At 45.7% G+C, this 22034-nt stretch overlaps 1 long non-coding RNA gene across 2 annotated transcripts in view; it reads left to right on the top strand.

Moving 5' to 3' along the window:
- The window catches only part of LOC141927197 (uncharacterized), a 49340-nt gene extending 30190 nt beyond the window's left edge, over positions 1–19150 (top strand). For both annotated transcript variants that reach the window (XR_012624322.1, XR_012624323.1), the window contains exons 2-6: positions 4525–4692; positions 5669–6038; positions 11418–11569; positions 16507–16580; positions 17849–19150. This is a non-coding gene — a long non-coding RNA (uncharacterized LOC141927197). The remainder of the gene's footprint in view (positions 1–4524; positions 4693–5668; positions 6039–11417; positions 11570–16506; positions 16581–17848) is intronic.
- Positions 19151–22034: the final 2884 nt, after the last annotated feature.

Genomic DNA, 22034 nt, shown 5'->3' with positions numbered 1-22034 from the left:
ATCAAACTATCTGAAATCCTATTTCTTGCTTCAGCCTCCGGGTCCCTTTGTGGTGGGGACAAAACCACAAAGATACGATCAAACACTGTAGCCTGACCAAAGAGAAATTTATCGTTCATCTGAGAGAGCTTCCTAATTTGAAGCTAAAACCCTCCCCTTCCAGAAAGCATCTCAACATGCTGTGCAAGTTGTTTTCCTGCGCGTGTGCCTGTGTGTACGGATAAACCGGGGTGTGCAGAGGGACGGGGGGCCGAGGGCAGCGATTACCCCGCAGCTTAGAGCACGCCCTGACCACAGGTTGATTTTTCCACCCAAGCCGATATAAAAATAAACGTTTCTGTGGGAAATCTGTGCCTACGCGGGCTGCCGCGGCTTTCCCCGCACCCCCACCCGCTCGCCCCGTGCGGCGCCGCGGGCCAGGGGCACGGCCGGGCAGGGGGGGCTCTGCCCAGGGCACCCTCTCCCCGCGGGACACCCCGAAACACCAGAGCTGAGCCCCCCCCCCCCCCCCCCCCGGCACGGCGCTGCCAGCTCTGGTGAGAGGGGCACCGCCGCTGCAGGGATCGCCGGGCGCGAAGCCCCCCCCGAAGTTGGGCTTGCCGGGAGGGGGTCGCCTTTCCCCCTTTTCCAGCCCTCGCAAGAGGGTCAGTGGTTTAACCAGGCGTCACCAGGACTTCGTTTTATTCCCGGCCCACTGAAGCGTGTGGCTTTTAGTGACTGATGGCCGCTGTGGCTGTGCGCGGCACAGTTGCTCTCACGGTGCGTTGCTCCAGATGGGCACGTCCTGCAGGCTCGGGGCGGGGGGGTGGGGTGGGGGGCACGGTCGCTTCGGAAAGGCCACCGAGACACTGAGATTTGTTCTGGGTCAACCCTCCCCAAACGCCAAAGTTGGGAAACAACTTTCGCAGCGTGTGGCGAGGAGGGAGGGAGCGGCGGCGGGTGCCGCGGTGCGGGGCGCCGGGGCTGGGGGGCGCCGGCCCCCCCAAACATCCCCCCCACCCCCTCGGCCCGCCCCAGCGCGTCACCCCCGTCCCTCTGCTCAGCTCTTCCTCCCCGGGCCCCGGACGCGCAGACAGCACGTTTCCAAACTTTGAAATGCCAAATCACGTTATTGCTGTGGCAGGAGGCTGCTTTCGGATCTGTGACAGCTGAGTTTTCCCTATCGATTATGTGACACTGCAGTTCATTTACACAGCTCAAAAGCTTAAAGACACTGGAGGAGCCCCCGGTTTAACCCGAAATCCTAACAGAAAGTGAATCAACTTTCTGGCCAGTGTTTAAACTGATAGATCAGAACTTAATTCGGAGAGACAGAAAGGGAGAGAAACGACAGCACGGATTTATCTTGCCCAGCGTCCGTCGCTGAAACTTTAGAAACTGCGGCGTGGAAAATCCAGGGCCGAAACGCTGATTAGAAGCAGCGCGCTCGGTGTCCAGACACGTTATATATTTTAGAAGGCAGATTACAGCGCTTGGGGTTTTGTGCGGGTACACGAAGGACTGGCGTGGGCCGAGGTGGGTGCGGGGTGCGGTGGGACTCCGGGGTGTCCCGGCCGCGGGGGGCCGGGCAGCAGCTCCCGGCGCCTTTCGGGTTCGCCCCGCCGGAGCGCCCCGGCCCAGCGACCGGGCGGCAGGAGGGGCTGGGGAACCGGCGGGCATTTTCCTCTCTCACATGGGGACGAGACCGGCCTCCTTCTACTGCCGGGTCCTTCCCTTGGCTTCTTTAACTGGGGGCCTTTCAGGAGCCAGCCCAGCTCCCGGTCCCTGCTGCTCCCTCCCCCTGTCCTCGCCGAGGTTTCATTACTTTCTGTTAGTGCCTGGAAACAATAAAGGATGTGGGACTGGGCTTTTATTGATTATTTGTCACCCTGTATTTGTCAGTTTCAATAACTTTTCCTGAAGTTTTACTTACGGGCACTTGAGCTTTCGGATTAGGCCAGCTCTGCGGATTGCAGTGAGGGGTAATTATCCGCTGGCCTGCTTCCCTGCAGCCGGAGAGAAAAGAGCATTAACGTATAGAATGGGCAGGATCCGGCCTGAGCCGCCCCTAAAGCGCTGTCCGGGGGAGAGGCGGACGCAGCCAGGAGCTCGCCGCGGCCCTGCCAGCTGCCCCCCCCCGGCCCCACCGGCGCCCCCATCCCCGCTCGCCCTGCGCAGGGTGCGACGAGCCCGCGGCCGCTCTCTGCCTCCGAGGTGCTTGGGGCCCCCAAAGTCGTCGTCCCCCCCCACCTCCCCCCGGTTTTGGAGGCGAGAGATCAACCCTCGAGAGACGGCCCCGCTCCCGGGGGCGGGGGGTCGGGGGGGACGGGACCCACGACGCTGGGGCCCGAACCGGGGCTTTCGGCAGCGGCCAAATCCCCGGGATTCAATTAAAAAGCTGGCTCGCGCCGCTGGCGGGGAGGCGAAGCCGGGGGATTTGTATTATGAAGATCGACTCTTCAAAACTGCCCGCCTGGCAGCCCGGCCGCGCTCCCGCCGCTGAGGGGACCCGCCTGCCCCGGGCGGCCCGGCCGGAGCCCCGGCGGTGGGGAGGGCGTGGGGCCAGGCCCCACGGGCGGCGGGGGAGCCGAGGCGGGGGGGGGGGGAACGGCCCCCGCGCCTCCCGCAGCCTTTCCAGAGAGGGGGGTCAGACCTTCCTCGAGAGAAAAGACCTTATCTCTGGCCGTCTTCCTCCTCTAATAACTTTCCTACGTCTCCCAAGCGATGCACGCTGCTCCATACGTGCTCCAGCCATACTAATTTGTAAGCACACTAAAGGCAAGCTAGCATAATCGTTCCCCGGGCTGGCAGGGTGCCTATCGTGTACAGTATAGCGTTTGATGTACTGTATCTCATACCACTGCAAGCTAAGAGACAAGCGAACACAGAGTGCCCAGTTACACAGGATTTAATTACAGCGGAATGCATTCTCCATGCTGATTAGCAGAAAAATCAATCGGGGGCTTATTTGCCACAATGAACCAATAAAAAAACAATTTATTAGAGCAATAATCTCAGCCCCAAATGGTCTAAATATTATTGTTTCAATTGCATTGAGGGAATTCAGACTGGAAGTGTTACACAGAGAGCATCAGGGAGTCCTTCTCCATTAATTCAGTAAGAGTTTCTAACCCCTTTCCAGGGGCTCACTTGCTGGCTCAGAGATCTTTGAAACAGAGGGCCAAGTTCCCCCGTTTTAGGTACAGGTGTCTGGGTTGCTGCAGTACCTACGAGACAAGATGCTCTGTGGGCCGCAGCTGTCTATGCTAAGAGGCAAATCTAGCATACAGCTTCCCTCTAGGTCTTAAAGATTTCCTGCTTTCCAGTGATTTATATGTGAAATTCCTAGAAGAGGGGAGGCCACACAAAAGGTCCCCAAGCCATAGGCCGAGATAAATGCCTTGTTGTAATATCGTTAGAAAAATACCAAGTGTGTGCCAAAAATTCTCTGGTAGGGATGAGGGAGAAAGGCATTCCCTTGAGAGGGTGCTGAGCACCAGGACTGGGCTGGGGCGCGTGGGGAGGATGGGGGGGACCGCAGTGCCCTCGCTTCCCCTCTCCCACGTGAAATCGCTCCCTCCTGCTCATGATGGACTCGCAGTTTGCAGGGTGCTCCTCTGGGAAGTTCGTGGGAGGCTGGAGGGAGCACAGGCAACGCAGCGCTGGTGGGCCAGGTCACGCCAGGAACTGCGGGGTCCCCGAGAGCTTAAAGTCTGTGACTCAGGAGATGCTGATTTTGCTTTACAGCTTTCTGTAACTCCAGTCATCTCTGTCCCAAACCGGAGAGGACCTCATTTCCTGCTCAGTGCTCTGCCAACCACAAGGTCTTTTCATAAGGCTGCCAGGGGTGCCTGGCTGCGGGAAGGACAGTCAGTGTTTGTCACCAGGGAATGAGCTGGCATCATAGCTCTAATCTGAGTCAACAACCTGGCTAGCCCTGAGCATGACTTCATAAATCATGCTATCTAATTGAAAGGCACATGCTTATATGTACAGTGTTTTTCAAAAAGGATGCAAAAACTAAAATGAAATGCAACAAACACTTCTTTTCTTCCCACTAGCCTATTAATCAGTCACCTGACTGTTTCAATTTACATTATTTCACGCAGCAAAAAAAGGGAAAACATAAAACCATCTTGTATAGCCATAATAAAAACACAAATGAAAAAATTCATCTCTTAATGAGAGGCTTAGCCTTTTTCTAACACATCCCTAATAATAGGAAAACAATCTTTAAGTGTTTTTAATTTAAATTGTTTTCATGCTTAATTCAAAATTGCTAAATAATATTATCATGTGTCTATGTATCTATTTAGCATTGAGGCGTATGATATTTCAAAGCAATTGAACCAGTTTTGAAAGGAGGAAGAGTCCTTTACCATGCCTGTATTCACTTTTTAAAAAATGTTTGTTAATACACATACGCTGGCCTGCCTTTTTCTCATCCTTCCAGCAGAAATGAAATATAAATCTGGGGCAAAAGATCGCCTATGTGCTTTTTGCTTTTCATACCCAAATCTCCTGCTTTATTTTTTTCACCCATAGGATCTGCAGGATCTCCCCCTGTGAGAGGCAACTCAGCAGCTCAGTCCCCTCTGCCATCTCAGCACTGCCAGTGGAGAAGCCCAGGAGGAGCGCAGAGCAGTAGCTGAGCAGCAATTTGAATATTCATATTTAACTCTTCAAACAACAGAAGATACTTCAAAACCATGTGTGAGACAAAATGCCATTAAACTTTCAATCATTAAACCTCTGTTTAGCTGTACTCCAGAAATGAGCAGTTCATAACAAACGGGGAATTCTGATTGACAGTTTGCTATCAGGAGCCCTTAAGTAGGATTTTTCCAGCTGTAACGCAGTGTACTCTTCAGTGCTCCCTTTCGCAAGATGCTATTTCAAGTATAGGAGCACGAGGAAAATTTACATAAAAGCTATGTATATAGTACGTGCTTGCTCTGAAATTAAGAAGCACCAGTTTTCCCCTTATTGTTTTAGAAATGAAGAGTGCATTTTGTTTTCTTGTTTACTTAGCACGCTCTGATCCCTTGATGTGTTTCAAGCGTTTTCTGTCAGCATCACGAGACCTTGCTTACCTGGTAAATTTTATGTGTGAAATGATTAGTGTTCAAAGTGCCTGAAAAAAACAACAGTAACGATGTCTGACAACTTTTCTTTTTTTTTTTCCCTCTGAAATAATATTTCATGGTACGTTAAATGGGTTACACAGTCTCTTCTTAAGAGACCCAAGCAACGTATTGCCGCATACTTAATGTTTCATCAAGCAGCTAGTTTTTAAAAGGAAAAAAGCTGAAGGCAGCATGGAATCCTTCCCTGAGCCTTTTCTCAGTTTGTTCAGAATTTGATAAGGAATGGTAATAACTTGGAGACAGATAGAGAAAGAAAAATAAATTTTATTTCACAATAAACCTCTTAGTGTGTCATTTGTGATCACAGGCAGATACCAGAAATGCTACTCGTTAAATCCACTGAACATTACTGTTTCAGAAGTCAAACTGTTTTTCGCCAAACTGCTTTCTTGATACTTCAGATGTAGCAGTTAGAACCAGAGCAGCCCAAGGAGAGAAGCAAACAATTAAAACATTTACGTATTTGATTCCTGATAGACATCCCTACAAGGTAGGTTTTAACATTTTTTTCCTCTTAATTTTTTTTTTTTTTTTTTTTTCAGTAAGAAGGATAAGCTTGGAGTGCCCAGTCACCGTGGTAACTGCCAGAAAAATTCTCCTGAAGTTTGAAGAGGTCAGCTAACGGGGTCAACAACTCTGGCCTCTCTCTGAGCTGGGCCTGGCAGGCTCCATCCTGCGGTTGGGGTGTTAGCGCAGGCTGAGCCCTGGGAGGTGGACCATTCCAGCTCTGATATAAATTTTTTGAGTCAGTTCACGGCCTGGACTCTCCAGGTGGCCTCCAAAATCGATTGTGACCTTGTGACCCTGTCTAACGGAGGCATAGCATCCAACCTAAGCAAGGATTTAGCCAGGAACGACAGCTTTCCACTGAGTGTTATTGGGGACAGTACAAACAGTTTTGGAAGCAAGGAGGTAGGTATGAAGAGTAGAGGTCATTAAAAGCATATTAAAAAACTATTTCAAAAATCCTTGTTAGTGGAAAGTTTTTATTAGCAGTAACTGTTCCTTAAATAAACTCCTCTGGCAACTTTTTTTTTCTTTCCTGACGACATTGTATCAAGTATTTCAGTGCATTAATATATGAAAAATTGGCACTTTATATATTCCAGACCGAACTATTATTTTATCTACCTCTGGATTTTGAACTTGTAAATGAAGCTGACTGACGTGTTAAACTAGATGTCTATGAAGAATGTTTTTTTCCTTAATATCATAAAACCCAGGAAGCTGCTTATTAAAGTGGGTTGTTTATTTTAGGACGTAACTTCTCTAATATGTGCATTCTTTTTACATTCAAAAGACTCTTATTCTGTCTAATTTTTAAAGTAGGAAATGAAGTAACATTCAGAATAATGTGGAATGAAAGTGTGAGAGTTTCACAGGCTAGTTCCTTTACTGATTTGTAATACAAATAGACAAGCCACAAATATGGTTAGGCATTTTTGCAGAAGAAAACTGTGGTCATGCTAAGATCATATTTACAGAGAATACAATATTTTTTCCTTTAAGATTTTAAACAACAAACTGTGTGGGGGAGGGAGAGGCTGCTGCAGAGATCTGATTTTGTTATCAAATCTAGAAACTTGCCCTTCTGAGCAAGTGGGTTTGCTTTTGTGTTTTATTCCTGCTTCTACAAAACCTCATCTCTGCATGCATTGCTCACATGAGTAACCGGCAGTCATCAGATGAGTAAGTGGAGCTACACCGAGGAGCAAAGTCCAGTCTCCCAGGTGGAAAACACTCTCAGACTTTAAGTGACTTTAAAACTGCTCTGAAGGAAGAAAATTGCATTAATATTTGCTCCCAGTCTTAGAAAAATTATGCAAATTTATCCCAGCGGGAATCTTGCCCAAACACTTCTTGTGCGTCGCAAAAGAGGGTCTTTCTTCCCAGTCACTTACCTGTTGAGCAGTTCCCCTGATTTGGAGGAGCTGTGCAGAGACGGGGCTATTAAAGATGGGTCAGGATGAGAGTCTGAGCTGCTCTACCTGCTAAGTATCATTGTACTGCTGAGAAGTCCCGTAGGTTACAACAGCAAGAGTCTCTCTAGCTTTTACTCACTGTAACACCTTGCTCTGCAGAAAGTCCTCCAAAATCCATGGATGCCTGTTGGCCAAGGTTTTACCTCTCATAGAGTTGGCATGATCTGCTCTGGTGGGGTTATTTGAAGAGCAGGAGCTTAATTACTAGGAATAAGAAGCGGGGTGGGGGGTGGGGGGCAGAACTGTGCCCTAAAATAATTGAGGGCCCAGACCTGCACATGCAGATATCAGTGGTGACACTCTAGCTAATTCCACTCTGAATACTAATCGTAGTTTGTTGCTGTTGTTGGTTTTTAACAGAACTATGCTGAAAACAATTTATTCACATTAGCAAGTGTGTTGATTCAGGGGAGTGCCTTGTGTGACTATGCTTGGCAAGACATAGCCTACAGCCCTCAGTGAGGACCAGCATGTTTTCTTGGTTTTCAGAAAAAAACATTTGAAAATAGGAATGGTGAGCAGCTGGAAGGTGAATCTTCAATATTTGCAAAAGTATCTGCAGAATTTTTAGCAGCTTTTTTTTTTTTTTTTTTTTAAATACTTGTGTCTTCTTTGTAATGTGAGCATACAGTACACCAGTTCTACCTGACAAATGGGATCACTTCTAAAACAGATGATACAACTGTTCCACTGGAACTTTTGGACCAAAATTGCCCCAGATTTGCCCCACAGCCTCAGGCTTGGAATGGGGAATCGTTGGCAGAGGGAACAACAAAGGGATCTCAAGAACTTGGACTTGCTGCAAATTCTTTAGTGTTTATTTCTGTAGATCCTATTGAATTTATAATCAACTGCAAATATACAAATGTCACTTGAAACAGGTCCTGGGCTTGCATCTTTTGTACCTCTTCATGTTGTTCAGTTGTTCATCCACACCCTGGGATGTGGAGTGCCTAGAGGCACGCATGTTAGCGGTAGCAGTAGTTAGAGGGACTATTCGCCTTCCTCTTCCCCTCCAGCTCAGTGAAGCGGTCACTCAGATTCATTTGATTCCTTGAAATATTTTCTGAAGTGCAGGCTCTTTTAATTTTAACAGAGTGATATATATGAATGGGCTTAATACAGTGTTAGAGATGAACGGTCAGAATCACCAAAGGCTCTCATGGTTCCCAGCCTCTATCCTATGGATCACTGATAATCCATGAGGCCTTAGCAAGTTTGCTGCAGGTGGTCTGTGGAACTGTATTAAATAATAATGTTCATAGTCTTCAATTAAAATTTTGACGAGAAGAGTGTGTGGCAGTCTGCAAGAAAATCTGAGAGCTGAGAGTAATCTACTAGCCAGAAAGCTCTGAGGATGTCTGCTTTACAGGAATGTGTCTCAGCCTGTGGTCCATGAGGCATTAGAAGGTATTTTGAGAATGTTTTCAAATTAAATACATGCCCAGTTAAATGGATGCACTTTATTACTCATGCGAGCAAGCAAAAGAAAAACAACCAAAAAAACCCACTTCAAAATAAAATGAAGAAAATAAAAGTAATAAATGAACACTGAAGCCTCAGCCTCATTTGTGTTTGCTTGTACCTAAACCCCACGTTCCCAGCGCTCCACAGAGACAGAGAAGCACTGCTCTGGAAAGCAGCACGTTGCCACAGCCTGGATTGGGACTGGCAAATGTCTGCGCGTTCTGGAGGAAGCAGGGAGGGCAAGCGAGCGCCGGGACTCTCAGGTGCGCTGGCAGAAGGTCCTGAACAAGTCCTGCATTTCCTTCTCCTTTTACTTCTCTCTGCTTTGAGTGTGTGTGTGGCTGGCGTGCAGAGGAAAAGTCAAACTAATTCTGATGCTTTTCCCTATTCTGGGTGGACTAAGTCAGAGAAAGCACTTACGGCAGCCTTTGTGGAAGGGTTACAATGTAGGTTGATACTTTAGGAACTATAGGAAGTTCTTAATCCTTCCCTGCCTACGGGACTGTCATTTATAGACCCACTATTGTCTCACTCATCTTTTATAAGGATGTTTCCTTACATTAAGGTTCCAAGAGCAACTGGACTTTGCCATTGTTCACAGCTATTTCAGTTTGGGGCTTAATGCACATCTAGTATTCTGTTTATGCTTTCACTGCTCTCCTACGCAGCAGACTGTACCTACACACTGGCTTAGGTGACATCATTCTCAAAACGTTCATTTCTGTGTTTCTTTTTTTTTTTTCCTGATTTGTCTGTGCATCTTGATTTTGTATTAACCTACTTTATAACAGGTAACATGATAAAGCGTGTGGAACTTTATGCATTTAGTTGGTCATTTCAAGTTCAGTTCTTGTTTGATGAACAGGCACACTTGCTTATAAGAAAGTTTCTATGTGTTGTTTCTCCTTCAGGTTAAATTCCTTTTATAAAAAAAATAAAATCTCTAACTATATAACAAGAATGAATTTGGCCATGAGCAGAAAAAATGGAGGTGTAGCTTATTCAGGATGTATAAAATTTAGCTTGAAGTTAGTGGTGGTTTAATTACAGGATTTTTTTATTGCTATTCATACAGACACCCATTGTTTTCTGCTTTGATTTATCTCCAGCTCAGCCCCCTTCAGAACCCCATTTCTGGCAATCTCAGCAACACATGAGGGTCTGGCAGCTTCTGCAGACATTGCCATCTTCCCTGCACTGCTGCTTCTTCTGCGCTGTTACACCAGCTCCACAGCCTGTCATTTCTCAGAAGCCCTTAATGATGCCTTTCCTCCATCATCTGCCCCATGGCTCTTCCAGAATCAGACACTTTTGTCAAAGTTTTTCAAACCAATCTAGAAATAGATACTGAAATAAAGGCAGGTGGTCTGGTGATCGGGTGATGTTCTGCCACTGCCTTCCTGCCCTGCCTTGGGCAGATTACAGACCTTCTCCAGAGCTCAGCTCTTTGTCCATAAAATAAGAATAATAACAACTTTGCAAAGTGCTTTTATATGTCTGAAAGATTTGATGCAAATTAAAAGCTACCTAGATTTTGTCAAACCTGACTCTACCTAACACTCTCCACCTTCTCCACTGCTGGCTGCTGAAGATTTGCCGATCAGCCTTTTAGAGTCAGGCTTTGGCTTCAGGCCTTGCATGTAGCGACATCTGGGCTTTTAAATTACCCTTGTAATTTAACATACATAGCAGCGCTGATGTATTTTTTTCCACAAGCATTCTCGCTTTGCTGAAAAAAAAAAACCAACCCTGAACAAACTACAAACAGCCTGATGATGAACGGTCTCGAGTGCCCGGTAACCTTTATGTGCTCCAGGCAGTGCCCAGCTTTATCATGGTCATTAGTGGGCCAGCTCACATCGAAATGTGTGATCTATTCCTTCCTGAGCCGCCGTTACGCCTTGCTTAGCAGTTCCTCTCACCGGTGAGTTGCTCTTGTAGTTTCCAGTTATGTAACCCATCTCATTTTGTGAATATGTGAATTTAACAGCTGTCAGTGTCAGCAGCGGTTGTGGGGGGGTGTGGTGTTTTTTTTTTTTTTTTTTGGCAAGCTGGCATTACTCATCAGTCTCATGGTAGTTTTGTTTGAAAAATGCTTGTGTTAGAAAAAGTGGATTTATCAGCTCAGCACTGTATGGTGCTAGCATGCAGCACAACAAAAGACAAGTGCTCATTTCAGTAACGCTTGCAGCATTTCATGGGGCCCCCAAATAGGCTGAACAAGGCTTCTCTGGCAACTAACCCCAAGTACAGTGGGAAACTGTTAAAGTGGCAGTGTCACTGCCTGGAAAATGGATTTGGTTTTCTTCCATCGTTTATTGCTTTTTTTTTTTTTTTTTTTTTTTTTTTTTAAATAAAGACTATGAACTGCGTTAGGAATTTCACTGAATATTGGAGAAAAAAGAGGCCTAACTGAAAATGTTGTGCTCTTAGAAGTGTTTTCTTCTCATGGTTTCTTGGAGCGTAGACCAAACTGTCGGTCTGTCCTTCCCAAAGTGGGTCTCTTTTATGGGGAAAAATAAGATACTTGCAGCTTTTTCAAGTAATACTACAAAGTCAGTCGTGCTGCAACCATTCAGGAAGAACTCATTCTCTGTTTAAATCAGTTTATTTTCAGAATGATTTGCTGCACTTACACTTTCTTTTGTAACTGCTCTTCCAGAATGCAAATACAACCTGGAGAGTTTTCTGTATTTGACTGAATGTGTCAGGTGGTTAAAATCATGTTTTAAAACCAGTATTACATACTGCAAATGTGTCAAACTCTTTGTTCACATATATTTAAAACAAATGTATTTTTCAGTATTTATTTGTTTTTTCTCTCTGTTTACACTCCATACAGATGGTGAAGATAAACCAGTGAGTTTCATTTTTGCTGAAAAATCGTCTTTCATGTTTTCATGTTCTCACATACTGACAAGATACTGCAAAACCCATGTGACAAAGATCAGAGGGAAATACTTACTTGAAGAAATCTTTGTCACTAGCTGTATTGTAAGTTTTATAAAAGGTTCAATTTTATAAAATGCATATTCTGGACTAATTGTTCCTCTGCAAGCCCTTATGGTCTCTGCAGCCGCATAGTTAATTAGTTAATCTACTATCTGCCTCTACTCAGGTATCCAACAGAAGTCAGAGCTGGGTAAAACATGTCTTCACAGATCAGTTACATCTATTTTTAACTTTTATTTGCTAAAATGTGATTGTTTACTGTAACTTGCATCCAGACAAATGTATTTAAACATGCACCCTTTTAAGGCTGCACAAAAGGCAAATGCATCCCGCTGTGGGGACACACGCACACAAACAGGTTTCCGTGTGTTCACCTCCCACGTGGAGGTGTGCTCCAGATGCTGCTGTGGCTGGGTGGGAGGATGGGTGCATGCAGCTCCCACCTCATCTCGGTTCTCCGTGGAGAGAGGTGGCTACAGTGAACTGTCTCTGTGAGGACAGCGGTTTGCGGTTATCAACGGCTGGAGAGCCTGAAACACCCCAGAGAGAGATGCCGAGGCCAGAGACAGAAATGCGCTTCGGCATCACGTCATTGTCTGCACAGAGAGCGTGCAGCCCCTGTAGCCTCCACAGCCCTGCCCGCAGTGTCCTGCAGCGTCCTGTGGGCATACACAAAGCAGCCACTTCTGGATACCAAGAACTTGCTGTGATTAACCCGTCAGCTTTCAAACTCGTCTGAAAACAACGCTGCGGTAACCAGTAAGATGTCTGCATTTCAGCTCGGTACCCAGAAAACTGGGAACTTTCTAGAGTGTTTCTGAAGTAGTGTGGACAAATTGGAGACCCTTGGTTCTTAGCCAGGCCAGGCACAGATAACATAACGAAATGATGCTTCAGGGAAGCAGGGACAGTGTTCAGGCAGGGGTGGTGTTCAGGAGTTCTTTCTCCCTTGACTGGAGTAGGTTTGAAAGCTATGGAGAGGCAGCAAGAACAGGCTGGGGAACCATGCTTTGAGGGCATGGAAACTGTTGAAGACCTTCCATCACTGGTACTCCAATGCCCTCTCTCTTGTTTGCACCCAGGGCAAAGCCATGCAGAGACTGCTCACTGCCTTCCCAGGCCTGATAGTGAATGCTGTGTCCTTCATGACTCCCTGTACCTTCACATTTGTGGCTCATCCTCTGGTGCCTGGCAGGGCACTCGGGGACAGATACACTGCAAGACCCCAGTGTAAGAGCGTAACTAAGAAACACAGTTGGAAAGGCCAGAAAAAGGTTATATCAGTAACTGTGTAAAGGTGGGGGTGGCTGTTCTGTCATGGAGAGCAGGTACTGAAACATTTCTCCCACACCTACCGCAGCAAAGCTGTGGTTGTTGACTTGAGTGACGGGGGAATGGGGGACTGGGATGTCTCAGTCCAAACTCCCTTAAGCCTTGGCTTGATGGGTGAGATCTCAAGCATAGCCAAAGCCTGTGACATTAAAGGCTTTATAAAAGCAACAGTGCCAGTTTAAAACCAACCTCCCACGTTACCAGCAGCACCAGCAGGTGTAATGTGATCCAGGCAGCCCAAGCCAGGGAGTAAACAAACTGCTGCTTTCTGAACAAGTTGCACCGGAGAAATGCTCCTTACCGGGAATTACAGCAGATATTTGTGCTGTGAACTGTCTTGCTATTGAAAGACCTATGAAAATGGACAGGCTGCTATGACTGTTAATTCCTCTTATTCCACACAGGTTTTTCCCTTTACACCCAAAATGAGGTAGGGGGAAAATTGTGGGGAAAGATTTCCTTAATAAGCCTGTAAAGTTTAGTGGGATTTGGCCTGATCTAGCTCCTTGAACTTCAGTGGGGTCTGTTGCTGGGTTTCCCTAAGCCAGAGAAAACAATCCTATTGCTTCAAAACTGCCAAGCCAGTCAGCAGCATTTAATATTGTCCCCAAGGGAGCTGCTTCCCTGCTCTTCTGTTGGGTTCCCAGTCCCATCTCCAGTGAGCAATATTAACTTAAGGGCTTTTTATTTGGCTACAACATTGGTCACTTTTTCCTCCTTCAATGCCAATGCTTAAGCCGCCCAGCTATGGTGAATTCATCCTCCATAGACAGCCTTACTGTACCCAGACCTTCTCTGGCTGTTTCTTGGGTCCAGTTGAACAGAGGTTGACTGCACTGTTTTAGACCATCTTGGTGTTACTGCCTGGCTCCCTAGCTGGGAGAAGTGCATAAAAGTAAAAAAAGGTGCATCTGTCCAAGTAGAGTTTGGACCTTGACAAGTATTATGGGCTTGGCAGGCTCTAAAACTCACTGCAGAGTCCTTGGAGTGCGCAGACCGTGGGCACACTACGCTGAGGTACCAGCAGTCCAGCTCTGCTCCTGTGTTTTTGCCTCCCAGCCTGGGTCCCATCCTGTCCCAGAGAGACTGCCCCCCGGCCCCATGCCTACGCTCTGGTTACTCATGAGTTATGATAACACATAAGCAGCTTAGAGAATTCTTATCAGAATAAGTTGAACACAGTGCAACATTTAACTCTTAATGACAGCCACCTCTGACTGTGAGTGACATGTTATAAATTATGTTTGAACTGTATTTTTTTTTTAGAGGCAGATATTCCCTCTGCCACCCAGTCAGCCCTGTAACGTTGCACTTGTGGCCTTAATCCCACTTGGATGTGTGCCCTGCTGCCTCCACTTTCCGTCACTTGGGTACTTTAGTATTCTTGAACAAGTGAACAATCTTTGTTTCTGTACCTTATTAGGCCAAAGACCATAGCAGCTAGCGATGGCATCAGCAGGCCCTGCAGGCAGGATTCTCTGCAGACACAGCCAACCTCCAACAAACCCCTTTTTATCCTCCTGTTTCTAGGAAGAATTATGATGGTGGTGCCCTGCTGTTGATCAGTCAAATCTGTGGTAGGCCTAGAGATAAGTCCTGTAAGTGTGGTGTACTGTAAAACAGCGGCTCCCATTCATTAGTAGCTTGTGTGTAATAAACCACCCAAAGGAGGGGGGTGGGGAGGGAGAGGGACGAGCAGCTGCAGTATGCAGGAACAAACAACACAACTCATTCTTGGGAGCCAAAACTTTCTAATTTGCTGCTGGGCTGCTGGGAGCACTCAAATTCTTTCTGATAATACGCTCGTGCCCTCGATGTCTCTCCCTGCGTTTCCCGAGTGCTGCTCTCTTGAGGTCCCTGAGTCTGGGGATAGTTTCACTTTGAACCCAAAACACAGAGGGTAGTTGAACAGGGAGGAGGGGAACACATTGGCTGCCCAATGTTTGCAGACTCCAGCATAAGAAAGCGGTGGACTCAGAGTCAAGTCGTTCTGCCAGGGAATGGCTGTTGCACATATCTGCTTGTGCAGTGAGTAAACAAAACATCACATGGGCTGCAGAGCAAGCACAAGACACAGAGCAAACCCATGTGTATCTGAGGCATGCAGGAGGAACAGAGCATCCCAAATGTTACTGATTTAGAGCCTGGTGGAATATTTAGAAACTTGTATCGCCCAAGAGGCAAAACCCCAAACAAACCTCAAATCAGTAATAGGTGAAAAATCATTTGTCTTAATTTCTACCATTTTTTCACACGTTCCTGTAAATGTTTATGTGAGTATAATATTTCCTCACTGAAACTGCTTATAGGCCTGTGAATTTAAATGATGTCTGTGAAGTATAATGTAAGATGTTGCACGTGTTGAGACATCAGTAGTTCCTAATAATCACATAGCTGTTATTACATTGGTGCTTTACGATCTCAGCCTTGGACCCTTCAACTGCCTGCAGAACATTTCAGACCAGGAATTCAGATTATTGCGTGTTGTACAACTGCTCCCATAGACCAGACCTTTGTGCTAAAGTTTGTATTGCACAAGAAAACAAAATTATTTTCAGATAGATGCTGCTCTGGAGGACTGCTGCTCCTTGCAGGAGATGACAGTGACTGCTTTTTCACAGTGATGTGCCAGGCTGTGACGGTGCTTGGACTGTCTCCTAACATTTGTATAGACAAGGGCTATTTAAATGACAAATTCAGGCTTGGGCCAAACTGCAAGTACTGTTTTTGTAGACAAGGCAAGGTCTCAGATTTGAGTTTTTCCACTTTTCTGCAGGAGATCTATCTTTCTTTCTCCTCCCCTGACCTCTTGGGGAGCTATGCTGTGAGTTGTCAGAGCCTTAAGCTCTGAAATGAGAGGTGCTTCTGCCAGGCTGCTGCTTGGTAAAGTTACCCAGTGGTTTGAGGTAAAAATGTTCCAAAGAGCCCTTGTGTATATCCACAAAATGGTGTTAACTAAATCTGGGCATAAAACGGCCACAAAGGTGATCAGAGGACTGGGAAGCCTGCCATATGAGGAAAGCCTGGGTTTGTTCAGCCTTGAGAAAAGAAGGCTTAAGGGAGACCTTATCACTATGTTCCAGTGTTTAAAGGGTGGCTACAAAGAAGATGAAGACTCCCTTTTTACAATGAGCCCCATGGAAAAGACAAGGGGTGATGGGTACAAGTTATTCCTGGGGAGATTCCAATTGGACACAAGAAGAAAATTTTTCACAATGAGAGCAATCAACCACTGGAATAATCTCCCCAGGGAAGGGGTGGATTCCCCAACATTGGACACTTCTAAGATTCAGCTGGACAGGGGACTGGGCCACCTTGTCTAGACCGTGCTTTGACCAGGAAAGTTTGGACCAGATGATCCTTGAGGTCCCTTCCAACCTGGTATTCTATGATTCTATGATTCAAAATTGTTTTCTCATCTTCTTAAAGTTTAGGTAGAGAAGTTTAGGTAGTCTGGCACTATGAGTTCCAATTGTGGCATTTTGGTGATTTACAAAGTCAAAGTAATCTGGCATTTTGATTTCCCAAACTTAGATAGATGGGTAGGTGGGTAGGTAGGTAGGTAGGTACATTTATAATCAAAATTCTGTGGTCAGTGCCCATTTCGAACATGGAGCCTGATGTCACTACTACTTGCTTCTTTCCAGGATGTCCAGCTAGAGTTGCAACGAGGAGGACTTTATGGGAATCTGTCCATGACTTCTCAACGAAAATGACAAAGGTAACATCTCTCGTAATCACTGTGTACTTTTACTGTATAAGCAGATGGGTCTGTAGCAGAGAACACTGGTCTTTGTGCATTTCATGTGAAATAATGTTATATATCACATGGCCATTATCAAGAGCAGAGCACTTTTTGGATGGACCTGCTCCCCAGATAGTAGGCAACATACAGCAGTTACCTACCTGTGATCATGTTGTCAGCAAAACATTTGAAGTTATAGATGAGACCAGCAAATTGAGTGAATGTGCTGGGTAGGTATGAAATCAGGGGAGGGAGTTTTTTCTAAGGGTTTGAGCCCCACCTCTAGCACCAGCAAAGCCATGTAATCCTTCCCTTTGCAATTAGAGCTGCAAAATAACCCCCGGGGCCAGAGCACTCACACAAGGAGCAATTAGACAAGCTAGACAGTGGGAAAAGCTAAAAATAGTAAATAATATGCCTCCACAAAAATACCTTGAATCATTAGAAAAGGATGTTTTCTGAATTTCCTGGGAATCAGTTACTGCTTTTATATTTTCATAGTGTTCTGCTAGAAGGTCTATATTCTAACTGTTCTTTGACAGAGGTAAAGATGAGTAACCCAACTCTATTCTTACACTTAAGACACTGAAAAAAGCTGAGTAAATCCTGAGATTTTCATATCTAACCAACTGAAATTGGGGGAAATTAATTGGTTCATATTGAACTGAGGCAAAATATGCCTCAGTGCTCTCTTAAGAAAAGCAGTTAACTAATTTGGGGATAAAAAATGACTTATTTTGGCTTATTTAATGGCTCAAGCCAGTTTTCTTTAAAAAAAGGATATATGAATCAATGATATTCATCCATTAACTGAATCCAAACTATTAAAAAAACTCTTCTTTTAGAAAGTATATTATTTGTGAAAGGCTGACAACTGCTGACTTATTTTGCAGTACTCCTGAGCTGGATGAAATGTAAAAAAAAAGGCTAATCAAAGCAGGATATTTTTAGTCCTTTGCAGGGAACTATATACGATGCTATTTAATTAAGAATGACTCTTAAAGGATGATTTGGCTTTTTCTTGCAGAGAAATTACATTTCTGATGCAATTTTAAAAATGTAACAAAACTCAGACCTGAGGCTTGCAAAAAGCAAAGCAAAAAAAGTATGTTCAGAATCAGCTGTTTACTAATACAGGTGAAAAAGGGGCTACAGGTTGCTATGATTTCTTTTCGCTGGTAACTTGTGTATGAAAACTGTTGTGAACAGTAAATTACATTCTGTTCTGTCTTTTCTGTCTACAGGAGATAACTCAAGAGGAAACAAAACCTGTATAAAATTAAACAGCAAACTCTGTGTGGATCTGTGTGCACATACATGTGTGCATGCATGGACTGTTGCTGGCATGCCTGTTTTCAAGTGGAAGTTTCAGTGATGGATGACTTAACATAAACTTTAAGTGTATGGCAGACTGGTTTTGTGTGGTGCCTGCTGCTTATTTCATGAGCTGCTCTTTCCCATCCCAAGCAAGCGTAACGCGTTGCAGCGCTGTCAGCACCCCACCAGCCTTGTGACAGTTGAGGATGCGCTATTGAAATTCCAGGAGCATTCTTCCCACTGCTGACTTGGAGCAGAAGCAACTTTGGTGGCGAAGGGGTTGCACTGGGGCCAGCTGGGCTCTTGGGGTGCAGCACGTCAGCAGGAGCTCCTGGAGTTCCTGCAGGTGTTGAACATCCGAAGGGTCTCTGGCAGTGTTGCATCCACATCCGTCATGTGCATCCAGGCGCGTGAGCGCAGTGGGTGTTTGCTTGTCTGCTGCTGGACACATGGTGACCGGGGCTGGGGAGAGCAGCTCTGGGGCTGGTCTGGGTGCTGGAGTTGCCGAGATCCACCCCATCCCTACAGCTCTGCACAGCCCCCTGGCCTGTGTGAAACTGTGCACGAAGTTTCTTCTAAACATGAATTTAATACGCTTTCAGACTTGACAACCTCCTTTTAAATGAAAACGTTTATGTTGAGCAAAAGGTACGTTTGCCTCTCCAAATAAATGGAATTACAGTTTCAAGATCTGACTTAATCCTGAAGCTCTTACACTGTACAGTAAGTAGAAAAGAAAGAGGATTGCTCGGAGGAGCATGGGTTAGCAGGATCAGGCTCCATTTTATATAATCTTGCTCATTTTCCTTCTGATATTTAATATACCTTTTTCAGAACTCCCACTGGCTGTTTATACTTCACATCTATTACCTAATGGCAAACAACCTAATAAATGAAATTAATGAGGGATGGTACAGAGAGTGCCCATGCAGCTTTCCTGCTAGGAAAATTTCAGGATTGTTAAAGAAACCAAACATGCCATTCTTCCACAAGTATTTTTATCATAAGTTCATGTCCTTTTAAAATTAGTTTCAGGACTTTTCTCAAATGTGTTGTAGCTATTTGTTCTTTTTCTACATTGTTTTCTTCGTGAAACTGTATTTAAAATCTGCATTGACATTTCAAAGGATTTGAGGGAAGATGTTTACAAAGTAATGGTGCCATTTGTAATTGTTATGTTCCTAAAAATGGAATTTCCGATCAGATAACATTAAAATATTTTTGTATTAGCTTTTGTGTGTTTTTATGACATTTATATATTTCTAGTTATGATTTTGGTACCCGATCCCATGTTACGAGGCTAATTAAAGAAAGTGGGATCAAAAGTTCTATTGTTCCTACAAGTCAATCTCTTCTACAGCCCCACTACTGGTCTTGGTACTCTCTGAGTTTGATGATTTGGATTTTGATTTAATTTTTTTCTGCTAAAGCCCTCAGCTACCTGTGTCCCTGTTGGTAGATTTTATATTCAAGACATGTAAAGCTGAAAGAAGCCTGGGCAAGAAGAGTAGTTTGTTTAAGGGATGCATTCAAATGAGTCTCCAGCAAAGACTGAAATGAAGACTGAATGAAATTTATTGTGGCAAAGTTTCCTTCGTGGGCTGCAAAAAAATATCTACAGAGAATTGGACAAAGAAAGTTTTACAAGCTTCATTTGAAAGCTGAACCCTCTTGTATGGAAAAAAAAAATCCTCCTGAAAGATGAAACTTAGTTTTTCCTGTGCAAAGAGGAAACCTGGCTGGTACTTCATACACTGCTATACTGTGACCCTGTAAGTGGATTTTGTACATGGACAAAAACTGGGCCCAGCAAATGACATGGTCAATGTTAGAGGTCAAGGTGAAGCTTTGCTTCTTCCTTCTGCCTAGGCTGAGCTTTCATGGGAGCCCAGCTTGATGTAATGGGGGTTTTCTGCAATACCCTACTGCCTGCACCTCCCTGTGCCCTCATCCCTCATGGCACCTTCCATCCTGCCCTCCATCTTCCTTCGCATCACCTTCCCATCCTGACCTCCCTTCGACAGAACAAGGGGATGGCTTTCTGCCCGCTTGGCCCGCAGACTTGGCTCGGTGTGGGGTTAGAGCAGCGGAGACCCGCTGAGGCTGCCACCTGCTGAAGCCCCATGGGGACCCCAGGGGCACCCTCCGGACTGTTTGGGCAGACTGGAGCTGGTGAAACCCCTCACTGTCACTGAGATTGGGTGGGCAGTGGTGGCCTGCACCAGCCCATGTCCTGCTTGCACTGTCTTACCTGCATGGGGCGGGTGGGGAGGTGGGTGGTGTCTAGGGCAAACATTGCTTTCGTGAAACAAGTTTATCAGCTGTGGGGCGTGGTTTTGGTGCACAGGGCCAAACTGAGCCAGAAATAAAGGAGATTCCCAAGCATCGTCTCTACCCCATTGCAGGGTTTGGCTCTTGCTGCTGTAATCCTGGAGTGAAATGAGCAGTCTGTGCTAAGAAAATAAAGCAGTGTTTTAACCTTTTGCAACTGCAAATGATCAAAAGCAACATTTAGATTTAAAAGAAACTATTCTTTTCCTGACATAGATGTTGCATGAAACATCTTAGCCAGTTCCAGGTTGAAACCAGCTTACTTTTTCTTTTTAGATTCAAATTTAAACTAGTTTCTGTTCAAAGTTTTTAAAGGGACATACACATCATTCTTCAGCATGACATCTGAGTCTCACCCCCTACCAGGAAGGATACCTTAACATCCCTGATGCTGAAAAGATTAGCGAGAAAAATAGCTTGGTTTTTTGTACATCACTTCACATGGTCACTTGGTACTACTTGGAGTAAAGTGAGTTCGTTGTAACTCCTCTGCTTTGTGTTTCAACTTTCAGTTTCCATGAGCCTTTCTGTGGCTGTGCAGACATGGACAGAGAAAAAAATTAAAAAGCAAGGAAAAGTCTGCCCTCAGAAAAATCACCATGTGCATTATACAGGCTACATGGGCTAGACACAGGTGGGCTATGTGAAAAGAAGATTGTTTTGTAGTTGATTTTGAGGGGACCATCAAGTTATCAATGTCTCCCTAAAATAAAAAATCAAGCTAAACCATCCCTAAGCACCAGTGTAACTGTACTACAAACTGGTTTTGCAGAAATTGCTTTAAACACAACTGTGAAATCGATGTGGGCAAATCTGTGAATATTTTTCTCTTAAGTTTTTTTAAGCAGAAATCAAGGAAAGTTTTTTCTTTGTTTGTTTTGTGACAGGGAAACAGACCACAGTTATGCAGAACTAATATATTATTAAAGTATTCCCTCCATATCTCCCTATCTTTCTCAAGCCATTCCAGCCAAAAGCTTTTGTAAGCGTGTGGGGGCAGCACTGACCTTTTAATTCTGTTTATATGATGACTAGAAAAAATAAATCCCTGGTCGAGGAGGACCTGAACTTGTAGGAGTTGCCTCAAGATGTTTTAAGCAACTGTGACTTGAGGTGTTTCTGCAGGCAGCCAGCCCTGCTCCAGTTCTCCCGGCTGGCAGCAGGCACCTGTGGGGTTGTCACTGGTTTAAGGGAGACACAAGGGCACAAGAACTTGTCCCAGTAGGCCTAAGAGATGGACAGTGCTGAGGTCTTGTGCCTGTGAGTACTTACACACGCTCAACATCTTCTCAGACGCGGTTTTGCTCGTGCCAGCATGGGAGCCCAGTGCTGAGGCTGGTGGTTGGGCCAAGGTTCCTGGGTTGCTCTTTGCAGTGGGCTGAGGTGCTTGGTGGGTGCTCACCAGCTCCGGAGCAACCTGTGGGGCTGCCTCATGCTTACGGCAGGTTCTGCCCATCAGCGTGACTCGAGGCTGGCAGCATGGAGGTTCGCAGGCTGGCTGTTTGAGAAACACCCTCTGCCACACCAGCCACCTCCCTGCTGCCAGCCATCTCCCTGCGGCACCACGCAGGCGAACAGGACCCAGAGAAGCAGCCATGAACGCAGGGTAGGCCTTGCACCACTGGCAGGGACACAGCTCGGTAACCCGGGACTGAGCACAGCTCTGCAAAAGCACGGGGGGATGGATGTTCAGTGGTGTGGCTGTGGCATGTCTGGTCCCAGAGCTTCCCTTGCTCCAGGACAGTCGCTCACCCAGCCCCACAACTCACACTGCTGTTTGAG

The sequence above is a fragment of the Strix aluco genome, chromosome 9 (genome assembly GCF_031877795.1).
Source record: "Strix aluco isolate bStrAlu1 chromosome 9, bStrAlu1.hap1, whole genome shotgun sequence".
Classification (NCBI taxonomy): domain Eukaryota; kingdom Metazoa; phylum Chordata; class Aves; order Strigiformes; family Strigidae; genus Strix; species Strix aluco.
This window is presented reverse-complemented; position numbering and strand designations above follow the sequence as displayed.